Source organism: Equus przewalskii, chromosome 11 (assembly GCF_037783145.1).
Source record: "Equus przewalskii isolate Varuska chromosome 11, EquPr2, whole genome shotgun sequence".
In the NCBI taxonomy this organism is placed as follows: Eukaryota; Metazoa; Chordata; class Mammalia; order Perissodactyla; family Equidae; genus Equus; species Equus przewalskii.
The window spans coordinates 17,093,282-17,102,282 of NC_091841.1; positions in this window are offsets into that span (position 1 = coordinate 17,093,282).

Here is a 9,001-nt window from a genome sequence, read left to right on the forward strand (position 1 = left end):
GGGAGGATTGAACAAGATAACATATGAAAATGTCTAAGTCAGTACAAAACTGCTATTCTACTGAGGATAGACACATAGGTTAGAGAAACTGATCTTTAAGGATAAAAATCTGAAGCTTGCTTCAGAGTAAGAGTTTTGTTGGCCGTTCTATTTGCTAACTATGTGATCTTGAGCAAGTTTTTCAGCATCTTTATAACTGACTTCCTACATCTGTAAAAGGGGAGAGATAATTGTATCTATCACAGGACCGTTCTGGGGTTTGTATGAGATAATACACGTAAAGTGCTTAGAATGGTGCCTGGCACGAAGTAAAAGCTCACTGTTGCCTGTTGTCATTTTCTGTATAGAAACTCAGAGCTCAGGGTGTGACTAACAGTTTCTGGCAAGAATTGTCTCAACTCATATATACATGTTTTATCTTCTTTACAATTGTGGTTGATAGAATCTTGGTAAATAAAGACATTAGGACAGAAGAAAGGCCAACTTTTAAAGTATTGAATACTAATTCATAAATCATAATAATTTAGAAATCTTTCTATGAGTATTTGACCTTCTCTTCACTAAAAACATCTGACAGTGAAGTTGAGAGTCCTTGAAAAGTTTGTAGGAGATAAAGGAAAGTGGATACAATGAGAAATAACAAGTAATGAGTCCTTTGTATTTATGTCACTCTGTTAGATGTTGTGTTTCGTGTAAGTCTCACATAATCCCTTTGAAGGAGGTATGAATAATTCTATTTTATGTGTAAAGAAATTGTTGTTCACTGTGAGCATCATTTGGTCAAGATCAAAAAAGCTTATATTTGGTAAAGCTTGGATTTAAATACACACTGATCTCATTTCTAAGCCTGAGCTCTAACAATTACATTATTGTAATGCATTAGACGCTGGTTCTATGATGTGTCTCTTTCACTGGGAGCGATGGGAGGGGAGGTGCTGATTCAGACCAGCTGTGCATTACTAGAGTCTTTGGTTCTACCACCAGTGGCAGGCAGGACACATTCCTCAGATGGATCCCACACACAGCCATGACCATAAAGGAGTATCATAGAGAAAAAAGAACATCTCTTATTTTCCTCTCCTATGTTTGGCCCCCATCTAGGAGATCTGCCTAAGCACTATCTCGGGAGTTTTGATCTTGGAAATTTCCTAATGCCTGCAGAGTAGAAGGGAAGATGAATGGAATTTCAGACTTAGGACCAGGGACATCCTCTACATGGATGAGACATGGTAGAGCCCTAGACAAATAATACATCAAAGACATGAATCTGGGTATGACTCCCAGTTCTATTTGCTTTAAGATTCTATGCATGACATTTAACTTACCAGAACTTGTAAAATAGCCTTGAATACATTGGGGTTACTGAGAGGAACACCAAAAGGTAGCATATAAAATCACCCAGCTAGTGCATTATACATAGAAAATACTTGGAAAATATTTTCTGAATCTATGTGAAAGAAATATTTGCATTTTCCACTACTGTAATACTGTTGATTATCATTTGTTGAATCCTGGATAAACTGTGTGATCTTGGGTAAGTTATTCAACTTCTCTCTGCCTCAGTTTCCTCTTCTGCAAAATAGAGATAATAAGATTACCTCAAAGGGTTGTTATTAGAACCAAATTAGTTGCTAAAGTGGGACAAAGGATTGAGGGTAGATATTTTTTCAAGATGGGAGAGACTTAATCATATTTAATGGCCAATAGGAAGACCTAAGAGAGAGATAAAGGAGGTGAGAGGAATTTTGGTTTCAAATTCACCATAACATTTTCTTTCCCTTTGACTTAAATTTCCAAGACGTTGGAGCTTTGAAATGCTTGCCAAATCTATTTGAATAAATTTGTGCCATCTTCACGTTCTCTGCTTCCTGTAACATTGTCCAGTCAGTGGAGACTTGGGAAATATGCATTACATAATATGATGTTTGAACAGCTACATATAACATTTGTTTCTTATTCCTGAATACATTGGCCATTCTCCTTAACTACAGAGGTCACCATGGTAAGTTAACTAGAATTTTTATTTTTAATTCAGTTTCTTACATTTGCATCTTCTCCCAAGGTGTTTGCAATTAAAATCATTGAAGCATTACTTTCTGAAATTTGATGGAGGATCACTTTTTAAAAGTTTTGCAGAAATGTGTATCCTCCTCCCTGTTTATCAGAACTATGTTTACATTTTATGGATTCCTGAGTCAATTTCTAGGCTTTTGAGTGTGCAGAGAGTGCAGTAGTGCAGCAATTTGTAGCTAAATGAGTTCTTGGGGATTTCTTCCAGAGATAGGACATATTGTGTCATAGTTTTGATAGTCAGAGATTGGCTTCTGTATAGTCACTCATTTCCTTGAAACAATCTCTGACTTTGATAATTTCCAGGGATGAAAGATGGAAAAAAATCTTAACTTGTACTGATAAGAGGAGATATGAGAGGCAAACGAGAATAAAAAAGGCAAATTTGAGGAGGAGCTGAGACAGGATGTGTAACTTGCATTGTGGTAAAAGCAGGTCATTATGGGAGAGAGAATGACAACTTATGGATTCGGTGGGCCTTTTTAGCTTTTTTTTTTTTTTTTACTGAGGAAGATTCACCCTGAGCTAACATCTGTACCAGTCTTCCTCTATTTTGTATATGGGTTGCCACCACTGGCTGGCTGATGTGTGATATAGGTCCACACCCAAGATCCAAACCCAAGAACCCAGGCTGCTGAAGTGCAGTGTGCCAAAATTTAATCACCACAGCACTGGCACAGTCCCTGGATTCTGTTTTGTTTTTTTTTTTTAAAGATTTTATTTTTTTTTCCTTTTTCTCCCCAAAGCCCCCCGGTACATAGTTGTATATTCTTCGTTGTGGGTCCTCCTTCTAGTTGTGGCATATGGGACGCTGCCTCAGCGTGGTTTTATGAGCAGTGCCATGTCCGCGCCCAGGATTCGAACCAACGAAACACTGGGCCGCCTGCAGCGGAGCGCGTTAACTTAACCACTCGGCCATGGGGCCAGCCCCCCTGGATTCTGTTTTTTGATGAAAAGCTTCAGCTCTAAAACTGCCATCCCAAAGGAGAATGCCGTAAAATATAGGATCTGCAAAGAAAGAATGTATGTACTCTTTTCTGTGGTTGTGAATCTCTGTTGAACTCTAAATCAGGGTTTTTATTCTGACTATTCAAACTTTGTTGGATTTTGTTCTAGCCAGGCAAGACCTTATTTCTGCTACAACAAATGTGGTCCCAGCAGTATAACTGAATCTCTGCATCCCTAAAGTCAGACTTAGCCCCCTTGTTGTTCTAGAGAGTCAAGACAGATATTACTAAAGATGAAAGATAAAAGCTAATTCTCTTTGTCACTGTAGGGTGATTTTTCCTTTTATACACCCATCTTAAGACATGTTAGGGAAGATAAGGTGTGGTGGTGGAAAAAAAATCACTGTGGTGACCATTAGAACACCTGGATTCTTATAGTTGTCTACTGCTAATTAATTAAGTGTGTTTCCTTGGACCTTATCTTTCTGGGCCTCCATGTTTTCATATTTAAAGAGCACATATGTTGATAAAATGCAAGGTAGTGGAGGATTTTTAGCTTACAACAATTCTAGGGTCTTGTCCAATGGAACCTCAAACTCATTAACATCTTACTCTACAGTTCACAGCTTGCAAAAAGAACTGCCATGGATTTCATATGGGCACAGTTTGTGGCCACTCATCCAGACTCTGGCATTGCTGATTCCTGGAAGTAAACTGGATCTATACTGAAGAAGCACTCAGTGCTAAAGAGCTAAAGACAGACATCCTAGATTATATATAGGCTCCTCTATTTTTTTACCATTATGAATTTGGACAAGTCTTTTGCCTTCTCCTTTCCACTTTTTCTTTTTCTTTATAACATAGTTAATAGTGTACCAACCTTATAGCAATTTTTGTGAGGATTAAATGAAATAATGCACATAAAGTGTTTATAGTATTCTACCTAGTACATGAGAAAAACTCAGCAATAATTATTATTATAGGAACTACATGGTAGAAAAAGAAATCTCTGCTTGCTATTAACAATGCAGAAAAGCAATATTATAGAAAAAGTTTAGCTTTCAAAATGTTTGAGTGTATGGAACTCAAACAGGTAACTAAGTTTTCTCTGCTTAGAAGAAGTTTGTCTGCTTGGGTTGCTGTCTCTAAGTTGCGGTCTGAGCAAGGATGCAATTATTCTTTTATGGAAGATCAGGGTCATCCTGCTAGATCAACACTTTTCTCCACTTCTAATTTTTCCAAATATATGGGTGTTAGAAGATTTCAGTGATAATAGGCAGACTAGTGGTCTTTGAACTAGAACAGAAAGGGAAACTGACCCTCTGCTTCAGTCTGTCAATTAACACAGGACATTAAAGACATCAATTTTTGCATAAGACCAAGTTGTTTGGTCTCTCTGTTTGTTTCTGTGTGATGTAGGGCAGAAGCAGACAGATGAAAACTGTAAAAGAGAACTGTTCTTTAAATATATTCCGATTTCTTCAAGACTTGCAGGAAACTGAGGTAATTAGTGAAATAATGAAGATGAATGAGTCAACTTTGGGGTTTTTGCCTGATTTTTATCATTAAATCTAACCTTTGTCATAGACCATCAGGAAATTATAAAAACATACTAGTTGGCTGCTGGTTCTCCCAAGGGCCATCTCCTCTAGAGAAAAGCTGGCAATTAGAAGTGCACTCAACTTTCTTCTCAAGGCTTCTTGCCCCTGGAAGAATTCTATAATGCATTGGGCTATCTAGAAGAGAGACCACTATTTTGGGGCTTGGAACTCTAAAACTAGCTTCTCAATGAAGCATTTATGGGATCATCTGGAAGACGTTTTCTTTCCATGCACCTCATTGCATGTGCCCTGCCCACATGTAATGGGGACAATTCATCTTATCCTTCACTGCCTTTGTGCTTTAAGAATACATTAAGATAGGTGATATTAGCAACATGGCTGAGTGAGCTGTTCCCTTTGTCTCTCTGCTTTTTGAACAACTAAATGGACATTCACTCACCAATCTAGGAAGTACTTGCAGCACAGCAGGGAACCTGAGAGACACATGCTTCTATACACCTAAGTGTGGATGGACTGGCTCCCTGGAGAGTGGCAGAGATAGGTGAGCACACCCTGCTCTCCTCTGGTAGCCCTGTGCATGCACACAAATGCTTTCTAGACTGGCATAAACACCTCAAAAGTGGGAACAGGAACCAGGGTGACTGTAGGAGTAGGTAGTGGTAACACTTAGCCCACACTCATGATCACTCTCCCAGCATGGAAGGGGAGCCCACTGTGTCCCTGTGACACCAAGGAGTGGCCCTAGCTTGGTCTTGCAAGGAAGCCCCAGAGACCATAAACAGAGACTGCAGCAGACCTACTTGCTGGAGCAAGCACACCCCAGGCCCAAGCAAGTACTCATAATGCTGTTGAGCCCCAAAAGAGGGAACATGTCCGGGTGGTTGTGGGAATAGGTGTGGCAGCTTTGAGCCCTCTCACATTCACTTTCTTGGCGGGGAGCAGGAGTCCATAGTGCCCATACAGTGCCAGGGAGTGACCCTAGCCTGGGTCCCAGCGAGGAAGCCCTACCCACCAAGTACAGCAGCCCCATGGACTTCAAGCAGAGACTGCAGCAGACCTACACACTGGGGCAAACGTAGCCCAGGCCCACGCACATGAGCACTCAAAGAGCTGCAGAGCGCTCAAGGAAGGAATGTATCCTGGGCAGCCGTGGGCAGAGGCAGTGGCAGCTTTTAGCCCACTGGTGATCACTTTCCTGGCAGGGAGGGGGAGTTCACAGTGCCCCTGAGGAGTGAAAGAGTGGCCCTAACTCTGTCCAGCAAGGAAGCCCTGCCTGCCAAGTACAAGCCACACAAGTGCCTGAATGCACCCCAGGCTGAGGCAAGCAGCCATAATACCCCCACAGCCTCCAGCAGATGAGGTGGGGCCAGAAACTCTGCTCCAGCTTCCTCGTGGCTCTAACAGGTGGAATCTGCATTCTAAGAATACCAGAAATGCCCCAACAAAAGGTTAGTTCTTCAAGCAACACGAGAAACTGCAACAACAATTCAGAGTTGAATGAAAATGACAGTTCTCCAGAAAACAACCCTGAAGACACAGAAATTTACAACATAAATGACAGAGAATTCAAAATATCCATCATAAGGAAACTCAATGACTTACAAGAAAACATGGAAAGATAATTCAAGTGGCTCAGCAATAAAATAAACCGCTTCACCAAAGAGATAGAACCTATAAAAAAATCAAGCAGAAATTCTGTATATGAAAAAGACAATTAGTGAAATAAAAAATAATCTAGAATCATTAATAGAATGGATCTTAGGAAGGAAAGAATTAGTCTTCTAGAGGATAAAAATGTAGAAATTCTATAGGTGGGAGAGGAGACACAACTAAGATTGTAAAAAGATGAAGGAATTCTTGGAGAAATATCTGACTCAATTAGGAAAAGCAACATAAGGATTGCAGGTTTTCCAGAGGGATAATGAGAAGAAGGGTCAGAGAGCTTGCTCAAAGAAGTAATTGCTGAGAACTTCCCAAAACTGGGGATGGTTCTGGATTTACAAATAAATGAAGCTAATAGAATGCCCAATTTCATTAGTACTAAATGACCTTCTCCAAGGCATATAATAGTAAAAATGGCAAAAGTTAATGATAAAGAAAAAATATTAGGAGCAACAAGGCAGAAGAAAATAACCTACAAAGGAAATCCTATCAGGCTCTCAGTGGATTTCTTGGCAGAAACCCCACAGGCTAAGAGAGAGTGGGATGATATATTCAAAATACTGAAAGACAAAAACTTTCATCCAAGGATACTCTGTCTAGTGAAACTTTCCTTCAGATACGGTGGAGAAATATAAATTTTAAAGTTGAGGTCTGAAATGGAAATAAACATCTTTCTGGAAACTGGAGGAAGGTCAATTACTGTTGTGGAGTGGCAGCATTAACAACTAGTACTGTGACCTTTAGTCTATAGACTTCCATTCATAATTTGTACTACTGACTTTGAATATGTAAATTATTTTAAATGAGTCCTAATTATTACACTTTTGTGATGTTATCCATGGTGTATCTTTTCATGGATTTAGCTTCCCGTCCTCTCTTGTTCTCTCAATTCTCCCTTAAAACTCAGCTGAAGCATCACTTCCTCTGGGAAGCATTCCCAGAGCCCAGTTTGATTTAGATGTTCCTGAGCACAACATGAATACACTTATAATTGTATGTATTACATTGGTCTTTAACTGTCTGATCCCATGATTATATATCAAATCACTGAGAGTAGGGAATGACTCTTATTCAACATGGTAATACCAATATCCATAGCAGATTTGTTGACACAAATAGATTCTCCAAAGCATTTTTTAATTGAATGAATAAATAAAAGATTAAACAAATACTTTTTCTTTTGAGGAAGATTAGCCATGAGCTAACATGTGCTGCCAATTCTCCTCTTTTTGCTGAGGAAGACTGGCCCTGAGCTAACATCTGTGCCCAACTTCCTCTACTTTATATTTGGGATGCCTACCACAGCATGGCTTGCCAAGCAGTGCCATGTCCGCACCCAGGATCTGAACCAACGAACCCGGGACTGCCAAAGCAGAAGGTGCCAACTTAACCGCTGTGCCACTGGGCTGGCCCCAAACTTAGATACTTTTAAAGATATTTTTTCATGTTTTATAGGTAAACTCACATCTGAAATCAGTACCTATAAAAGAATAGATGGAGCTAAGGAGCAGTGTGACATACTTTGTCCTCGTGGGCCTCAAGCAAAATCCAAAGGAACAGAAAGTCCTTTTTGTTGTTTTTGCTTTTCTTTGTGCTGACCATGGTGGGTACCCGGCTCATTGTTGTGGCTGTGTCTGTCAAGAAAGACACTGGGCTCACCAGTATACTTTTTTCTTGCTAGCTTATCACTTCATAGTTGTCATTTATTCCTCATCTATTTCTTCCAAAGTGATTTCAAAACCTTTTCTCTGGGGAAAATACCATATCCTTCCAAGCTTGTATGACCCTGCTCTTTACACAGAAACTTTTTTGGTGTATTAGAAGTCTTACTTCTTTTGTTGATGGCTTATGACCACTATGTGGCCATCTGTAAGCTCTGGCATTGTTTGGTTATCATGAGGCAATGGGTATGTATTGTGCTGATAGTAGTGTCCAGGGTTGGAGGTTTTCTGCACTCAGTGATTCAACTTAGTAGAATTTATGGACTCCAGTCCTTTGGCCCCAATGTCATTGATCATTTTTTCTGTGACATGTAGCCCTTATTGAAACTCATCTATACTGACACCTATGTGATTGGCCTCTTAGTTTCAGCCAATGGTGGAATGCTCTGTGCTACTATGTTTCTGTTGTTACTCATCTCTTATGATGTCGTCTTGCACTCTTTAAAGAGCGTTAGTCAGGAAGGGAGGTGGAAAGCACTCCAGTTCCATGGTTACCACATCTCTGTGGTTGACTTATTCTTTGTTCCTGTATTTTCATGCACATAAGACCTGAAAAGATCTTCCCCATTGACAAATCATTAAGCATGTTTTATACAGTCCTAAACTCAATGCTAAACTCATTAATCTACACTCAGAAATTCAGAAATGACAAATGCTATGAAGATGCTCTGGAGAAGTAATGTCATATCTTGTGGTAAATAAGTGTGTCATCCACCTTGAAGAGTGTTATTTGACATTATGATTCATTTCTTTGAAATTCAGAAGTCTCAAATCTGATGCTGATTTTCCTTTCTTCAAAGAATTTATGATAATTATAATTAAAGAATAAATTTAGGATTGTACTATTAAGAACAGTTTCCCTCCATGATAGAATGTCAGGTCTATAAAGTTTTGTTTATCACTTTTCCTAGAAACTTGTGATGATTATGGAGCAAGGAACCTATAATATGTAATGGATTAGTGAGAAAACTTTTATATACTTGCATTAATTTTTGATCAATATATGTATTTCTCTTTTTTACTTTTCTCAATATTTTTT